This window comes from Balaenoptera acutorostrata, chromosome 15 (assembly GCF_949987535.1).
Source record: "Balaenoptera acutorostrata chromosome 15, mBalAcu1.1, whole genome shotgun sequence".
Lineage (NCBI taxonomy): Eukaryota > Metazoa > Chordata > Mammalia > Artiodactyla > Balaenopteridae > Balaenoptera > Balaenoptera acutorostrata.
Genome location: NC_080078.1, coordinates 32,507,301 through 32,527,183, shown reverse-complemented (window position 1 = coordinate 32,527,183; position 19,883 = coordinate 32,507,301).

Sequence of the window (19,883 nt, the reverse complement as noted above, 5' to 3'; positions counted from 1 at the left end):
CCTTGAGCAGACATGGACCAAACACCTGGACACCAGGAAGACATATCCGGCTCATGCTGCATGTAAGGAGAGGTTGTAAAACTAATATATGGCTTATCACAGAGATATGAACACAGTGCTACAGCAGGACAGTGAAGGAAGCAAGGAACTATGTCTGGGCAATAGTAGAAGACTGTAGAATAAATGGAACTTGAACTTGATCTTAGAGAGAATAGGAGTTTTCCAGGTGAAAGAAGGGGGAAAATATAGCTAAGCCAGACAGGATAACATGCATAAAGGAGAACAAGTTTTTTCTGGAATTTGGTTAAAAATTAAAATGTTAATTGGCTGAAACACATAGTATATCAGGTCTGATGGGAGGGGGCAAAGCTACAAAGGTCATCTGGCAATGGCGAATCCAATTCTTTTTAAAAATTGATACAGCCACTATGGAGAACAGTATGGAGATTCCTTAAAAAACTAAAAATAGAACTACCACATGACCCAGCAATCCCACTCCTGAGCATATACCCAGAGAAAACCATAATTCAAAAAGACACATGCGCCCCAACGTTCATTGCAGCACTATTTACAATAACCAGGACATGGAAGCAACCTAAATGTCCATAAACAGAGGAATGGATAAAGAAGATGTGATACATATATTCAATGGAATATTACTCAACCATAAAAAGGAACAAAATTGTGTCATTTGTAGAGAGATGGATGGACCTAGAGACTGTCATACAGAGTGAAGTAAATCAGAAAGAATAAAACAAATATCATGTATTAACACATATATGTGGAATCTGAAAAAATTAGTATAGACAATCTTATTTACAAAGCAGAAATAGAGACACAAATGTAGAGAACAAATGTACAGATACCAAGGGGAAAAGTGGGGATGGGATAAATTGGGAGATTGAGATTGACATATATACACTATTGATACTATGCATAAAATAGATAACTAATGAGAACCTACTGTATAGCACAGGGAACTATACTCAATGCTCTGTGGTGACCTAAATGGGAAGGAAATCCAAAAAAGAGGGGATATATGTATACGTATACCTGATTCATTTTGCTGTACAGCAGCAAGTAACACACAAAAAAAGTTTTAAAAACTGAAACACACCCAAAACCAAAAAAAAAAAAAAAAAAAAGAGTAAGAGAGAGCACACACACATGTGTGGGAGAGACAGATGGAGAGACCAGAGGAATGAACTAATGAAAAACAAACTTGGAAAACACAGGGGAAAAAAAAAAAGCCTGAAAACTCTCTTATCAAAAAACAATACAAAAGGTCATCTGGGTGCTAAGACCTACCCTCCATGTCTTACAGCTTTATGAATCCTTAGACCCTCATAATGATGGCAGCCACAGAGTAGGTACTCAGCAAATGTAGCAAATGAATGGATGCTGGTTTTCTTGGTTCTTTCTCTCTGTCTCTCTCTCTCATTGGTCAGGTACATATAAAGTATCCTATTTAACTCGCACAACAACCCTACAAGTCTTTCTCATCCTCTCTATTTTATAAATGAGAAACTGAGGCTCTCAGAGAGTTCACATTTTAGAGTTCATGTTGTAACTCAGGCCTTTTCAACAATTACCTTACGCCTTCAACCCAAGGATGGACTCTTACCCTAAGAATCGAATCGCAGGTCTAAGGAAAACATGTGAATGGAATGGAAATGCGTAAATCCTAGGGGCATCTCGTAGGGTCTAACCACAGGGCTGTATAAATGATATTAACAGCTGTGTCCTTAGGCCTCCACTAAAATCAAAAGTGAAGCTGTCTATTTTTTAAATAAATCCAAATAAATAAAGAAGAATGGTTGTTCCACTGTCCGCCGGTGCTGTGTTGGCCTGTGTGTAGTGTCAGCATGGGGGTGGATTTTGATGTGGGGAAGAGTTAAGCCTTGAGTTATCATCAGAATTAGGGTGCCTTATTGGTTCACATTGTCCAATCTTTCCCAGCCATTATGGTTTTGCCGAAACATTAAACTGCTTTAAACTTTCATTTTCCTCTTAAAACTAAATTAGTTTGGAGGAAATTGTATTTTCCCAGCTCTAGCACCAGCCTCAGGCAGAGGGAGTTACGGTACAGCACACAGATAAACAACAATCACAGCCTAATTACTAAGTGGTAAGAGCGGTGTTTCTTGAGTTACATTTGCTTTAGAGTTTCTGGGGTCCTGGAGGGAGGCACCTCTCCAGTAGCTTTGCTCAGGAAGCTTTGTATTATTTATGTGGTGGTCTTCCTGCATCTCTGGCTATGGAAATCAGAAGAGCAAAGGAATTTATGAAGCACCTACTATGTGCCTGCACTATTAAGTTCTAAAATGTATTAATCCTCACTACTGGTATTATGAGAGTCCCATCTTATAGATAAAGATCCTTGAGGTTAAGGCCAATGGCTGAGGACCTATTTCTATGCCAGAAAATATGCAGGGATCTTAAAAAAGAAAAAAAAAAACTGTGGCAGAAGTCTATACTTCTCTATGAGGCACCTCCCTTCTTTAGGGAAATAACTTCTTTTATTCCAACCACACATACACTCCCCAAGAACCATCATGTGATTAAAGCTGAGCCAATCACAGGATCTCAGTCAGTCATGTGATTAAAGCTGAGCCAATGGCAGGACCTTACCACCCTGGCCACAGTGATTGATCCAAGCAAGGGGCAGGAACAAGATGAAAGGCAAACCAATCACACTTCTCCCCCAGGATATTTCTACCTGGGGCTGGAGGTAGAGTTCTGCCCTCCCTGATGGAGAAGCTACAAAAATGTAACATGGCAGGTGAAAACCATTCTCAGAAAGAAAAAAAAAAAAACAAAAGAAAATGGTTGGCAGGCATAGAGGGGAAAGCTGAGAATTGGAAGGAGAAAGAAACCCTCTCTCCCTGGCTGTATTCCCATCCTGTCCATAGTTTGGTTACTCAAGCCCATAACCCACCACCACCTTCTGCCCTCCTCCAGTTCAGTCAAGATGGGTTTCAGGACTTCCCTGGTGGTCCAGCGGTTAAGACTCCACGCTTCCACTTCAGGGGGCGCAGCTTCGATCCCTGGTCAGGAAACTAAGATCGCACATGCCGCACAGTGTGGCCAAAAAGTAAAAAAAAAAAAAAAAAGGGTTTCTGTCGTTTGCAAACAAGAGTCCTGATGACAACCTCAATGGTATATCTAACATTTATTGGACCTGTACTATGTATATGCGGGCACTAATCTAAGTGCTTCAATGGTGTTAAATTCAAACAACTTAATGAGGTAGGTACCAATGGTTCTCCCGTTTTACATTTAAGGAAACTGAGGCACAGAGATATTAGAGCAACTTGTCCAAGGTCACAATGCTAGAGCTTCAAAAATGACAGATGTGGAACATGGAGGGTTTTCTTCTATCAGTGCTTACATGCAAACTTTGGGGTAGGGACTGAGAATCCCATGTCACAGATGGGGAAAACAAGTCTCAGAATTTAAGTAGGAGTCTCAATGTTGTGGAGCCAGGATTCAGACCCGACTCCAAAGCTAACATGCTTAATCTCTACCCTCAATTAACTCAACATAAAATCTTCCTGTCAGATCTGCTCAGATGCTTCAACAGTTCATGGCCCTTCACTGATCTCTTTTTATTTCTACAAATGGAAATATCTTTACTGTGTTTTCTTTTTCTGCTGAATCTAAAGATGATACATGCTACCCGATGTTATTCTCCTCACTGGCACCCCAGCCCACAGAGGATGAGAGCTGAAACTTCCTGTTATACAACTGTTCCAAACTTCCAGGGCTGATTGCCCCTGGCAGAAGGAGCCCCAGACCGATCAGAGTGTTTGATGCCACCAGAGCATGTCAGGGTTGCCTAGCCATTTGCTAGTCCCTTTTAATTTTGAGAGCAAGCGAGAGAGTCTGGATGTGTGAAACAGAGGGGAAGCAAGACAAGGAAAGAGAAAGGCAAGGTGAGATGAAATAGTGCTTCCGCAAAGCAGCAGTGGAGAGAAAACCAATACCATGAGTGTTCATTCCCCCGCTGGGTTCCTGACGGACCCAGGGATGCTCTTGAAGATGAGAATTTGACCAAGGTGACCTTGCACACAAAGATGCTTCATTCACCGAGGAATCCAAGACTCTTCCTGAGTGGACATGGCAGTGGGCTTGGTTTAAGAAGAATTCCTTATCCTCCCGTCAAACCTTGTCTCTCGATGATGTCGATTCCTATGAACAAATATGGAAAACTCTCCAAGATGGCATCCCCTTTATGGGAAAAGAATGACGCAAATTTCATGCACACACAAACACCACACCCTCTTCTCTCAGAGAAACAATCCTCACTCCCGTTGTGGGAATCCTCTCAGGCTACTGTGTGGTCACAGTGTCAACTCAGGCCATGGTTTGTCCACCAGGATGTTGGTTCAAAGAGAGCATGAGGGTCACATCAGAGGCTGCTGCGAAGTGCCAGGATGCCAGGGCGCAGCTGTGGGGTGTCAGCGTGTCCTGACATGAAGGAGCTGCTGGCCACACCAAGCTGTCAGGGGGCCATGAGTGGGTTGGGACAAACTTGTGTTATGTTACCAGGTGTCTGTCTTTAAGGGAATCTAGAGCTCTCGGGCCACGGTTGGAAGGGAGCAGGATTGGCCAGCCAGGACAGTGGATCAAGATTCTGGACCGCGGACAGAATGCCCATGAGACCCCACTGATCCCTGAAGAACATCTTCAGGCTGTGGGCAGGCTTTCCATAAGTGTTCAAACATCTTCCCATTCAGCTTAAGTTCTGGATGCATGATAAGTTTTAAAAGGCTCGAAAATGGAGTTGGCTTGCCTTCTTTTCTCAAGTTGAATGTCACAATTAAAGTCACCAAGAAAAGCTCATACACATTTCTCCCTGTGCATCTGCTGTATGTATGTGTGTACGTGTTTGCCCGTGCACCTGCATCTCTTTATGTGAGTGCCTGTTTCTCTCCTTTGGCATTTCTGTGCCTCTTTCAGTTGTCCTTGGGGCTCTGGCCTGAATTCTCTCATCTTTCTCTTTTTTTTTTTTTATTCCTCCCCTTAATTCTTCTCCCATCTTTGTCACTCCACATCTGTCTCCCTCTGCCTTGCATGTGTCTTTGATCTTCATCTCATTCTTCCATTTTCTGCCAAAGGAGAGCAAGAGAGAAAAGAGAGCACCCTGACTGTCTCTGGCTTCCCTTTCTTCTCTCTCCATCAGCCCCAGACCCTGGGCTCACATCGCAGCTCTGCCCACACAATACCCTGCAGCCAGAACTCCAGGGCCGAGTCAGCCCCAAGCACAGGGAAACACATCCAAACTGCTGATGGATTCCGTAGGACCGTCACTATTTTTAAGGATGCTGCAGTGTTCCCAGTGATGGTCTTTGATTCTTCCCCAGAATAGCAGAGATCACCAGCTTCTCTACCTCCCCATATGAGTGCCATGGACCAGCTTACAGTCAGCAGTTTTATTGTTAACTTTCTCCATAAAGACACTCTTCCACTGTTTGGGAAAGAGGAAGAGGACTGTTTGGGAAAGAGGTTGGGAGAAAAGAAGAAAATAATCATTGTGTACTCAACTCTTGTCAGCTGTAGATTCTTTCCTCCTGTTTTATGTATCTAGTCATAATCTTACGCACATAAATTTAAGCACCACTGCATTGTTAGCATTTTGCAAAGAGAAATTTTCTAATACAACACCACCAATTTACTTGAAAGAAGAGCTGGCGTTGGTATTTACAGCTCATGGGCCCGGGTTTGCTTATAACACTCCTGGTGAACAGGGTGACAGATGCCTTTGGTTTTCCTTTATTCCATTCCTCATCTGTGTAACATGCAGGCTTATTATAAACATGCTGCTTCTGTGACAGGGACAAAGCCCCATTCTTGGTCTCTTGTTAGGGAAGACAGCAATGATATTGGGGGAAAATATTGGAATTTGGAACCCCCCAGAGTTGGGATTACATCCTTACTTCTTCACTTACTGTCTTGGTTACTTTGGGCAAATCACTTAACCTTGCTGAGTTGTACCGATGATTCTTTAAGTGCAAAATAAGGATAATGATCCTATTTCTCAGGCTGTTGCAAGGATGGCATGAAATGTTCTATATACATGTCCCCATTACATATATTGTACATACACTGTGCATATATTTTACAAGGCAATCAATGTCCATTCTTCTCTTCCTTCTAGATCAGGGCACAGGGTCTGTCAAATTAAGTTGTTCAATCAATGGTTGAAAGAGTACGTGGAGGTTTGGGTGGACTGTGGATGGATGGGATCAGCCTCCCTGCTTCTGGCAGTGGGTAAGGCTCCAGTAGGCCTCCAAACTAAGATTTTAAGAACCCCTTCCCTCTTCCTGATTCCAAAGTCTTTCCAGCTCAGGAATTTTACAATTTTAGGGCTCAAAGAGCAGACTGCTGGACAGGGTCTTATATGAGTCAGGACTCTCTTGATGACAAAAACCCATATCAAATTGCCTTAAGCAATAAAAGGTAATACTGGATTACATTACTGGCTATTCAAGGGACAGCCACCTTCAGGCATAGCTAGATCCAGGGGTCAGTAATAGCTCTTGTTGGAGTTTGTTCTCTGTGACTTGTAGTTCTGTTTTCCTCTGAATTGGCTTTAAGATGGCTTTTTCACAAGGTGGGTCTTATATTCCTGAATTCCAATGGTTTTAATTTAAAACAGAAATTGGCAATGGGCCAAATCCAGTAGCCAGCCTATTTTTGTAAATAAAGTTTTATTGGAACACAGCCATGCCCATCCATTTTTGTATCGTCTGTGGCTACTTTTTCACTATAATAGCAGCATTGAGTACTTGCAACAGGGATGGTATAAATCTAAATACTGACCACCTGCATCTTTACAGAAAACACTTGTCACCCTCTGATCTGGAAGGAAGATTCCTACCTTTGCCCTGTGCAGGTATAAACTTCCAAGGGTCACACTTGGGTCCTGGTCCTCTCCCTGCATCACTCGCTGCAGCCAGGGATGGAGAAAGCTCTGGCTGGCCAGCCTTCGTCATGGGCCTGCCTGGTGGCCAGGGGTGGAAGTGGGACAGGGCACCTTGATTGAAAGCCCCACTGAGGCCACAGGAAATGGGATGGGGGTCTCTTCTCCTGGGGAAGAGGCAAGGAAGTTACCCGAAGAAGAGGGAAGTCATGCTGGGCAGGCAAAACCCAGGGAGCCCGTTACAGAGAGTTGAGTAAATCAAAATAGGTGTCGAGCCCAAGGTAACAGGCACAGATGGAAGATTCCCTGCCTTTCAAAATCACATCCCTAACAATTCACTTTGATAGGAGTTTGAGTCAACGAGCAGATGTTTCTTTTCTGGAAGAAAGACTATCACAAATTCCTGTGATTAAGACATTCTAGGTCTGTCCCGTTCTCACCACTGGTGACTCAGCAGAGGAAAGAGAAAACAAAATAAAACACTATTGATCCTTTGGTTCAAGATATTGCCAAGGGCAGAGGCTGAATTGCTCAAGCCTCTTAAACCAGAGCTATAATCTGAAGCAGAAATGACCCTTCAGACACTGCCAGCAGCCCCTCAGCTCTGGTTAAAGGGCTAGAGAAGCTAGCATTTTACCCAGTGGGGCTATGAAACTAGCCAAACAATTTAGACCAGGAATGTAAATACATGACTGCCACTTCCCCCTCCTGCCATGAGCATGGAAGACATAGCTAATCCATCACAGAGTTCTCACCCCCTGATCAACACAGCAGGCATGCACTCACCACCATTTGGTAGTAGCATTAAATTTACTTATCTTTCCTGGTTAGCCACACCTCACATCCCTTGTCTGGCCACAAAGAGTGCCTCCCCCTTCTAAACTCCTGCCCATCCCCTCAACCCCCAAACCATGTTTCTCCATCAACACCCAGACATAACAGTCTTTTGTTCAGAAACACTAAATGATGAACCAAATGTCCATCAACAGATATGGATAAACACAATGTGGTTTACACATACAATGGAATATTATTCAGCCTTAAAAAGGAAGGAAATTCTGACACATGCTACAACATGGATGAACCTTAAAAATTTTATGCTGGGTAAAGTAAGCCAGACATGAAAGGACAGATATTGTATGATCCCACTTACATGAGTTACATGGAAGAGTCAAATTCAGTGAGACAGAAAGTAGTTTGCAGGGCCTGGGGGAGAGGGAATGGGGAGTTAATGTTTAGGGGGTACAGAGTTTTAGTTTGGGAAGATGTAAAGTTCTGGCAATGGATGGTGGTGATGGTTGTGCAGTAATGTGAATGTACTTAAATGCCACCGAACTGCATGCTTTCAAATGGCTTAAAAAATAAATTTTATGTTTCATATTTTAAAAAGTAAATGGCTTTGCATTACCAGCATGATATTTAGGTTCTTCACTGTTTCCATCCATAATTCCAGCTTTATTTCCCCTATTTTTCATATTTTCAATGCTTCTACCACAGGTTACTTTCCCAAGATGTCCTCCGCGTTTTTTTTTTTATCACCATCCCTAACTCAGTTCCCCGGCCTGTGGAAGGGACTATGGTAGTTGTATTTCTTTTTGCCCAGGACACTCATCCATCCCCACCTTTTCCTTCCTTTCAGGGCCCCTCTTTCATTCTATGTGACTTCAATATCCTGCAAACCCTACTCTAAACCCACCCTTCTTCTTTCAAACTCACTTGATTTCTTTGAGGCAAATGTCATCTCTTTTCATGCCTGCCCACCATCTGTTTTCCTTGATCTCAGGTTCACTGTGCCCCAGTCTTTCTCCTCCACCTTTTCAACTTAACGTGGAGTCACACCGAATCCAGATGTGCATGACCCTTGAGAAACATGTCCCTGTCATCCCTGCAAAGCCAGGACATCTGTTCTCAAACATTCTTGTTCATCAGCTCACCTGGGAGTTTGTATCAAATGCAGATTCTGGCCCCACCCCAGAGATTCTGGTTCAGTTTCTCTAAGGCAGGTGGTCCACGGGCCACACTTTGAGAAACACAGGAGTAAGCTGCAATATGTACCTGGGTATAATATTTCTTTACATTTCACTCCATCTTTATTTCTTGTCCAGTCAATTTCTTAGTTTTCTGCAATCGCTAATAGATACTGTCATTTGGTAGCTTACCTTTCAACAAGTAGCATAATTAAGAAACTTTCCCAGGTGTTGTCTCTTTCCACTCCATTAGTCACACCTGGGCTATTTTAACCACTGCGTGATAAACCACAAGTAGGTACCACCCTCCATATGATGAGAGGTACCTAATTTGTAGGCACAGTGCAGAGGAGGCAACATCCAGCCTCCATTCACTCATCCAACTACTATCTACCGAGTTTTAGCCATCCCAGCACTGTGCCGTGCAAATGTGTCCTGGGAATCCAGACAAATAGAAGACTAAATAATCTATCAGTTAGAAAGCCAAACTGGTAATCTGAGAGGCTAACTAATAGCAGTTGATAAAGCAGCTGTCCAAAGAGACAGAAAAGAGGAAGAATACCTCTAATCCACTAATTAACCATGGTCTCTCTTATTGCTCATTGCCTGCCTCTCCAAAACCCTTAATTCAACAATGCCAGGTCTTGATCATGTTTCTTTTTTAAAAAATTTCAAGTATACAATACATTATTATTGTACATTAGGTTTCCAGAATGTATTCATCTTATAACTGAGAGTTTGTACCCTTTGGTCAATATTTCCCCTTTTCTCCCATTCCCCAGCCTCTAGTAAGCACCATTATACTCTCTGAGTTCTCTACGAGTTCTAGTTTTTTAGATTCCACATGTAAGTGGGATCATGCAGTATTTGTCTTTCTGTGTCTGGCTTACTTCACCTAACCTAATGTCCTCCAGGTTCATCCATGTTGTTGCAAATGGTAGGACTCTTTATTATGACTGAATAATGTTTCACTGTATATATAATACCACATTTTCTTTATCCATTCATCCATCAACAGACGTTTAGGTTGTTTCCATATCTTGGCTATGAATAATGCTGCAAAGAACATGGGAGTGCAGTTACCTCTTCAAGACACTGATTTTGTTTCCTTTGGCTATATACCCAGAGTGGGATTGCTGGATCATATGGTAGTTCTATATTTAATTTTTTGAAGACCTCCATACTGTTCTCCATAGTGGCTGCACCAATTTACATTCACACCAGCCGTGACAAAGATTCCCTTTTCTCCACATCCTTGACAATCCTTGTCAACCTTTTAACTTGTTGCTGACAGCCTCCTAACAGAATGGGAGAAAATACTTGCAGACCATGTATCTGATAAGGGGTTAATATCCAAAATATATAAGAAACTCATACAACTTAGTAGCAAAAGAAAAACCAAATAACCTGATTTTAAAATGGGTAAAGGACCTGAACAGACATTTTTCCAAAGAAGACATACAAATGGCCGACAGTTACATGAAAAGACGTTCAGCATCACTAATCAATAGGGAGAGTCAAGTAAGGATCACAATGAGCTATCACCTTGCACTTGCCTGGATTGTATTTCATTCCTAGGGCTAGAAAGGGGATATTGGGACAGTCCTAATGCAACCATAAAGGCTGGGAGCTAGGCAGGGGGAGTTCCCCAAAGGAAGATACCTTGCTATAATCAGAAGAAGGTGAAGGTTAATGCTAATCCTACCAGATGCTCTTTTCAGGGCTCTCTCTCCATTCCCAAATCCAGCTGGGTAACCCCATTGCTCCCAGGGACTATGACTCCATCTGTGACCCCCATCCCCACCCCCAGTCTTTGCCCACTAGCTTTCTGGGGCTCCACAACCTGTCCCTGAAACCTGCCCACACCTGGCATGACAGGATGAGGAATTGGGAACCGGCTACTGGTGATGGAAGAGGCAGACAGTCTCTGCTTGTTCCCATAACAAATGGGCACCTGTCAGAGAGGAACTTAGGAAAAGACATGCCCCTGAAGATCTCTCGCTTGTAGACTTTAAAAATTTCCGCTGCACCCTGGTATGACTATTAATTAATATTATTATTATCTTTCACTGAGATGGATGGGAATACTAATTGCTCCTCTCCCACCAGTCTCTCCATAGTCATACTTATCTTTAGACAAATAACAATCTAAGGACGAATGATGGACTCTCGACATTTAGCACTCTTTTTGTAAAATGGATAAGCAAGAGGGCAATGAGGCTGAACTTCTACAATTGAGCTCCCTGTGCCAATCTGCCTGCCACCATCCCGGGGCCCTCTGCTCTGAACTCTCCTCCCCGCTGCCGGCAGAGGTCCCACCCTTCTGCCTGTCCCTCTTTCCCCATCCTCTCCCTTCCGTGGCCATACCACTGGTTCCTCAGTGTAGGGGCAGAGAAAGGGAGAGATCTCTTTGAAATAAAGCGTGGCGCAGTGGACGAAAAGGGGTCTATGGAGTCAAACACACAAGACCCAAATCCGACTGCTGTTGTTCCTTAGCTGTGTGACCATGAGAAGTCACCTGTCCCTCAAAGCTGCCTCAGTTTTGTGGAAATAAGAAAGACCACCCAAATAAGAAGACATTCTGTTGCCATATATGGTCTGGCCATTGTCCATTTGTCTATTCAATCTCCCAGTTTCCTCGCTGGTAAAATGGAGAAGAAAATAAACCCTAACTCAAAGATGGTAGGGGAAATAGTAGTAAGACATGATCTAAAAATCCCTTGAAGGAAACCCTCCTGCACTGTCAGTGGGAATGTAATTTGGTATGGCCACTATGGAGAACAGTATGGTGTTTCCTTAAAAAACTAACAATAGAGTTACCATATGATCCAGCAATCCCACTCCTGGGCATATATCCGGAAAATATGAAAACTCTAACATGCACCCCAAGAGCAACACTGTTTACAGTAGCCAAGACATGGAAGGAGCCTAAATGTCCATCGACAGAGGAATGGAAGATGTGGTACATATATACAATGGAATATTACTCAGCCATAAAAAAGAATGAAATAATGCCATTTGCAGTAACATGGATAGACCTAGAGATTATTATACTAAGTGAAGTAAGTCAGACAGAGAAAGACAAATATCATATGATATCACATATATGTGGAATCTAAAAAAATGATACAAATGAACTTATTTACAAAACAGAAATAGATCCACAGACGTAGAAAACAAACTTAGGGTTACTCAAGGGGAAAGGGATGGAGGGATAAATTAGGAGCTTGGGATTAACAGATACACACTACTATATGTAAAATAGATAAACAGGGACCTACTATATAGCACAGGGAACTATATCCAACATCTTGTAATAACCTATAATGGAAAAGAATCTGAAAAGAATATATATATATATATATATATATATATATATATATATACATATATATGTAAAACTGAATCACTTTGCTTATACCTAGAACATTGTGAATCAACTATACTTCAATTTAAAAAAATCACTTGACTTCATGCCTGGCATTCATTCATGCATTCCACAAATGTTTTTCAAGCACCTTTTCTTGGTGATGGGGATATATATTGCAGTGGGCAAACAGGAAAGGTCTCTAATCCCATGGAACTCACATTTTAGTGGCAATATGCAGCTTACAAGGCAGCAAGCAATAAATAAACAAAATACTTTCAGATGGTGATAAATGCCATGAAGAAAAGCAAAGAGGGCCTGGGAGAGTGGGTCACTGGGAAGTGGGGTGGGCTGATACTTTAAAAGGGTGGTCAGGAAAGACCTCTTAATAAAGATGATATTCAGGGCTTCCCTGGTGGCGCAGTGGTTGAGAATCTGCCTGCTAATGCAGGGGACACGGATTCGAGCCCTGGTCTGGGAAGATCCCACATGCCACGGAGCAGCTGGGCCCGTGAGCCACAATTGCTGAGCCTGCGCGTCTGGAGCCTGTGCCCCGCGACGGGAGGGGCCGCGATAGAGAAAGGCCCGCGCACCGCGATGAAGAGCGGTCCCCGCACCGCGATGAAGAGTGGCCCCCGCTTGCCGCAACTGGAGAAAGCCCTCGCACGAACCGAAGACCCAACACAGCCAAAAATAAATAAATAAATAAATAAATAAATAAGAAAATCCTTTAAAAAAAAAAATAAATAAATAAATAAATAAATTTAAAAAAAATAAAAATAAAAAATAAAGATGATATTCAGACCTGAAGGAGCCGGCCACTCAATGACCTGGAGGAAAGGCATCCAGACATTTGCAAGGAAGGTGATGAAGTCCAGGGTGGTTGGAAGGGGTTGAGCCCAGGGGAGAGATGCAGATATTGCCTCAGAGAAGCAGGCACGAGTCAGCTCACAGAGAGGACTTTGGCTTTTATTTTAAAAGCAAAGAAAAGTCACCAGGGCTTCCCTGGTGGCGCAGTGGTTGGGAATCTGCCTGCCAATGCAGCAGACACAGGTTCGAGCCCTGGTCCGGGAGGATCCCACATGCCGCGGAGCAACTAAGCCCGTGAGCCACAACTACTGAGCCTGCACCCTAGAGCCCGCAAGCCACAACTACTGAACCCCACATGCCTAGAGCCCATGCTCTGCAACAAGAGAAGCCACCGCAATGTGAAGCCCGTGCACCGCAACGAAGAGTAGCCCCTGCTCACCGCAACTAGAGAAAGCCCACGCACAGCAATGCAAGACCCAACGCAGCCAAAAATGAATAAATAAAATAAATAAATTAAAAAAAAAAAGTCACCAGAGGGTTGAAACAGGGTGATGCCACGTAACTGGATTTGCACTTCTAATGGATCATCCAGAGTTAAGAAACTGCCCTGGTGGTTTGGGCAAGAGATGGGTGGCTTGGACCAAAGCAGCAGCAGAGAGGGAGGGAAATGATCTGACCCAGTGTATATTGGAGGCAGAGCCAGCAGACCCTGCTGACGAGCGGGACTTGGGGAAAGGGAGGGACAAGAGAGGATGGTTCCTGGGTGCAGTGAATGGAGAAGGAGCCGTAATTAATACCTTAATTGCTATTAATCACCAGTTGCTGGGAAGAGGCGGGAGTGAGGAGAGAAGTATGGCTGGAGGAGGGGGAGAGAGATACGCCTCCAGCCTGCTTCGAAAATACATGAAAACTACCTCTGTGGTCCAGAGTTCTCCGTACACACAGGCCCCTGCTTTTCTGCCCTCTCCCTTCTGATCCTGACGCAGCCCCTCCCTTCCCTTCCACGAGGAGGAGGAGGAGACGGGTTTCCGTGGCCAAACTTTCCTAATTACCTTCACAGCAGCTCTCGGGTCCCTGGACGACTCTCCTGAAAGAGAGAAATTGCCTCTAGATGTGGGCCCCAAGCAGGGAGCAGGCCTGCGATTGGCCCAAGATAATTGGGCAGTTGTCTGGGTCTCTGGGAACGGGCTGTTTGGGAACATTAGCTGAGGCCACTGGTATCTTGCTGGGCTGGGGCATGCAGAGAGGCAGAATGAACCAAGCAGGGGGGTGTCCTGGTCATCAGAAACTCCGCTGGGGCCTGGGGCTGCCTCGGGTCCCCTGGGGGTGGAGGTGGGGGGAGGACTGAGCCACCAGCATTGCTGGGAGCTCCGTCATCCTCCCTGGTTTCTTCTCCCAAGAGCCGTCTTCCCCTTCAGACTTGCTTCTCCATTGGCTCTTAAGGGGTGTAGTAGACAGAGCACTGTGTTCCCAGAAGCCCTAAAAGACCTGGGACCCCCCCCCCCCACCCTGCTGCTGGATCCAATTCACTCACCGGAACATCCGTTTTCTAATCTGTAAAACAGAGATAAGGATGCTACCTGACTGCTATTGTTCAAGGATTAAGGGAAATGATGTATGTGAAAGTGTAGAGAAAAGTCTCCGGAATGTCCCATAAGTATTGTTCCTTCCATCCTCTCCTTGCAATGTTCCTTCCATCCTCTACTTTCAATGTTCCTTCCATCCTCTACTTTCAATGTTCCTTCCATCCTCTCCTTTCAGTGGAGCCACTCTTAAAAAACGCCTTCTTTGCCCCGATGCCCAGCTCAAACCACACGAACCCCCAGACTCTTCCTGGAGTCCTCAGTGAGGTTTCTCTCCTCTGCGCCATGCCCCCTACCAAGTCCTTGTCTGCACCTTCCATATTGCCTCCCAGCTCCTACTGAAGCCCCCGATGGGTGATTAACAAGGTCCCTGTTAGAACAATAGCTAACGTCATTCAGTGTTTACAGGGCACCAGGCACTGCACTGGGCATTTCCCATGTGTTACCCCAGGAGACAAGAGCTGTTACCACCCCCCATTTCAGAGATAAGCAAACAGATGCTCAGAAAGGCTGAAATGCTCTCCCAAGTTTGCCTTGTTAGTAAATGAGAGAGCTGGGCTGCAAACCCCTGGCTTATCTGACCGCACCTCCCACATCATGGCCCCCACGCTGCACCTGGACTTGCTCACCTCCATTTTCTCGTTCAAGGTTTATAATAACCCAGGTAAGGAGGAATTTTTCTCTCTCTTCTCTATCAGACCCATTTCACAGATGAAAAAAATCAAGGCCCAGCAGGATAGAGTAACCGACTCAATACCAAGAGCCACTAAGTAATAGGTAAAAGATAAACTTACCTCAGTTGATGGGTTTTTGTTTCTATTTATATTTCTTTTTATTTTGACTGAACCATTTGAAAATAAGTTGTAATCATGACATTTCGCCTGTAAATACTATGAGCAGGAATAAGAACATCTGCCCACAAAAATGCAAGGAATTTACCATTGATATGATAATATTAACTAATAGAAAGTTCATATCAAAATTTCCTTAAATGATCCCAAGCTGTCCTTTGTAGTTCTTTTTTGTTTTAAAATCGAAGTGTAATTTCTATACCATAAAAATAACCCATTATAAGTAGACAATCTCATGCTTTTTAGTAAATTTTAGAGCTGATTGATGGGTTTTAACCTAATGGGCATGGAGATGAAGTAAGGACACAGCATCACAACACAGCCTTTTTCCATCAACACAACCTCTCCCTTAAAAGACAAAAATCTAGTTGTCCTGAAACCTCATTGCTGGATGTAAACTTGAAGTTGAAGCCTCATTTCTAACTCTAGAATTAACTCACTCCCAACTGGGTTTGGGATGGAAGAATTAACAACTGTCAGTTATTTTCCCGATACTTGTTACATGTTCGCTGAAGGGCAAAGGTGTTGAGATGGCAGAGGAAGACACCTTCTCTGGGGTCGGCAGTGAAGACCCCAGAAGAAAAAGAAGAGCTTTCTAGGCTGTCATTCAAAGCATCATGGTGTTCTCTTGCACGAATGCTGTTTCCTACCCCAGATCTTGGGATGCCAAGTTGGTCCTACAGACATCAGAAGGGCAGGAGGCAAGATACCATAGCTGTTAAGAGCACATCATGGCTCTCAGTCGGGGCTGGGATGGAGCCCAGCTCTGTCACTCCCTCACAATGTAACCTTGAACAAGTGGCTTTACCTCTGTGTGGTGAGGAGTTAATGAAACAGTGGGTGAAAAGTCTTTAGCCAGCTTCTAAAGCTTAGTAAGAACTCAAGAAGCAGGGGCTTCAGAAGCCAAGAGCTCCAGTACAGAGAGGAAGTGCCCAACAAAGAAGGGGAGGGCTTGGAGAAACATGTTGCCTTCTTCCCAGTGAGATGGCCATGAGGGGGGATGAAGCAAGTCCTGGCGTTGACCCTGGACAACATCAGCTCAAAATGACAAGTGCTCTCAGCTTCACTCTCATGAAAGGGCTCTTATGAGGATAAAATAAAGCCCCACCTGTAAAGTATACAGCCTACAGCAGGGTGTTCAATAAGCCTTAGGCATCTTTCCTTTTGGCTGCATCAATGGCCTTCAGTCCAGCAATGGGTACAAGAGATTTGCCATCACCCTCCAGAAAGCCAGAGCCGTTTGTTCCTTGGTGTTCTCTCTCCTCTCCGCAGCCCTATCCATCCTCTCCGGGTGTCCCGAGGCACCACCCACACCCAAGTCCCGGCCGCCATCCATCTCCCACCAAGCTCACGGGGCTCCTTTGAGATTCAGGGCTCCCTCTTTCCCGTTGGCTCATTTCCTCCTTATTAAATGCAACTGTGCCACCCTTTCCCGAGAGCAGTCTCAGAGGCCCCTCCAAGTCAAAGACGAGAACGCTGTCAAAGTGGCCTAATTGCCCTCTGGGGAGCCTGGCCCGAGTCTCATCCCTGGCTCGCTCCTCACTGACGTGTAGCAAGTAACTCGTAGATTTCTCCCGGAGTCCCTGCTCCTGCAGAGTCTGGAGAAAGGCTGCTTCTCCACCCTGGAAGTCAGGCGGATCCTCCAAACTGTCTCCCACTTGAAGAGCCCAGTGTGCTTTCTCAACCCATTCATGGTGGCTCCGACGTGGACATGTTTGAGTGGGTTTGCAGCTCACCTCTCAACCAACCAGACACCCAATGGTCTAAAATGTCCCCACACACGCTCACAAGAGAACACCTGCATCCTCACGCACTGCGGCTGGCCTAGACATTAACATATTTCTGAAAACATGGGTTCCGTGCAAATCCAGGTTTCAGCAGGAAGGTCATCACAGCAGGGGTGCCAGACAAGAGATGAATAAGGTGTTTCCCCTGGAAGTGAGTCTGAATCACGAATCACCGTGAAAATCAGAAGACAGAACCAAAGTGGTGGTATCCAACTGTTCATCTGAGAGCAAAGTGGGCTCCAAACAAAAGCAGTCTAAGCTGGAGGATTGGGGACACGTCAGAAAAGAGTCCATGGTGGGTCACGTGAACAGCTTCGGGAGATGCTTAGGTGGGGGGCAGCACCCATCACCCACCATGTCACTCTGTGTTACTCCGTGACATCACGTTGGTAGCCTGAGATCAGCCATGGTGGGAGTATTTACACCCCAGTAACTGATAAACTCTACAAATTAGAGTTTAGTTTCACTGTGGTTTGGTTTGGTTTTGGGGTTTGGGTTTTGCAGAAAGCTGGTTGTTAAAGGTTACCAGCACACCAATGGTAGCATGGCAGGGTGGTAGGGGTTAAGCTCACAGGACTTGTAACCAGACAGACGGGGAAATCTGAGTATGTTATTTAACCTTGCTGAGCCTCGATTTTGTAATCTGTAAAAAGTGTTGGGTCGCCTTAAAAGGATTCATCAGATTAAATGCCCTCCTTGTACAAAGCACTCACCTCAATGTCAGGCACAGAGGAATCCCTCTCTAATAATTATATCACAATAGCCATGCTCCTGGTGCCACTGCAAGAAGGTTAAAGACTTCTTTTCCTGCAATCCCTTCCACGGTCATGCCTGACCAACTTAAAGGAGACAGGCAGCTCAGAAGCCAAAGAAAGCAGAACATATATAGATGGTTTCAGAAGTGCCGAAGTCAAGAAGAAAATGTCTACTTCTCATCTCTGCCAACTTACTTTTTGGGTGTTTGTTTAAAAAAAATAGAATTCAGAAAGCCAAGTCATTCTAGGAGGATTTTTCAATAATTGCCGTTTTTTCCTTCAGATGTTCAGAGATGATTTCTGCCACCATCAAGATACAGATACAAAGGAAGTCGAGTGTTTCAGTGCCGAGCCCGGCCTGCCTCGTGAGCAGGGAGGTTATAACGAGAAGGTAGCTGTCTCCAAGAAAAGCTAATCCGTCGTTTTCATGTCCAACCTTTACAAATCGTGCCCGTGTGGTGGAGTTTGAATCACTCTCTCTGAAAACAAATGCAAAACCTTTCAAGTTCATTCAAAGTCATTACAACACTTTCCAGAACTGAATCCATTACCGTAACCTCCGTGGGTGTGTAAAATATGAAATTACCAGCACCCTTACAGAGCCAGAGAATGGGCAAATTAGCAGAAATTGATTATGGGAGCTTTGGGAGCAGCCCCTGTTGTATTAAGTGTCTTGATGACGAACAGCAATATATTATTTGTAAAGTTTTGTTTGATGAAATTGTCTTCTCCACTAATGATGCTCTGCCTTGGTGATCGCAGATTTTGCCATCTAACAAACTGACAAGGGGGTTTAGCTTACTGTGTTGTGACTGATGAAAACAAGACAATGCAATTGTTCTGATAGGTCCAATATCCTTTTTTTGTGACAATCAGGATGAGAATGTGGTCACTCCAAATGAGCTCACCGTGGTTTCTCCTCCCTCGACACCATGGGTCATACTTCCAGAGCAGACTATAATTTAAACTTTTTGTCCTTTTCATCACTCCCTTCTCACACCCTATTCCTTGCTTCTCTTCCCCTTTATTATCTTATGGATCCACTTCCGAGCCAAGTTTGTTAGCAGGCAGGATCAAGGTACCCTAAAAGATAAGCCATCCCAATGTAATCCTTTCTTCTAGCTCCTGTTTTCTTGTTTTATATTTTGATTTGTCTCAAAGCAAGATGGACTTCACTGGGAATGGAGAAGGAAAAACAGCAGTAGGACAAAACCTTCCAAGATTAACATACTGAGACCTCTAGGGATGTTTTCCTGGCTCACAATAATGTAACTTCTGGAAAGGGGTGCAGGTCTGTGACCTCTCCTTCTGCCAACCCAGCCGTAACTGAATGACCCCAGGCATGAGCACCTGAGAAAAGCTGGGCAAACTGGATTCCCTACTGGGACTTTGACATTTGGAAGGCTAAGATTTAAGGGCTGTATGTCACTGAACCTGAGTCATGGCAGTCCAAAGAGAAGCATCATGGACTCTTGAGCTTATGTCACATGGGGCACACCTGGCTCTTGCCATTTTGTTTTTTTTGGTTATGCCATGCAGCTTGCAGGTTCTTAATTCCCCAACCAGGGACTGAACCCGGGCCCCTGGCAGTGAAAGCACCAAGTCCTAACCACTGGGCTGCCAGGAAACTCCCGGTTCTTGCCTTTATTGATTCTTGGTTATCCACTACTTTCTGGGGTTCCTTTTGCTACCCCCGTTCCTTCTCAATAAAGCCCCACTTTTTTAAACTTAAGTTTGCCAGAGTCCATTTCTATTGCTTGCAAACCAAATAACTTTAATACAGTAAAATTCGGAGAAGGTAAAAGCAATCAAACTGGGCTGAGCAATATAGCCAGTGA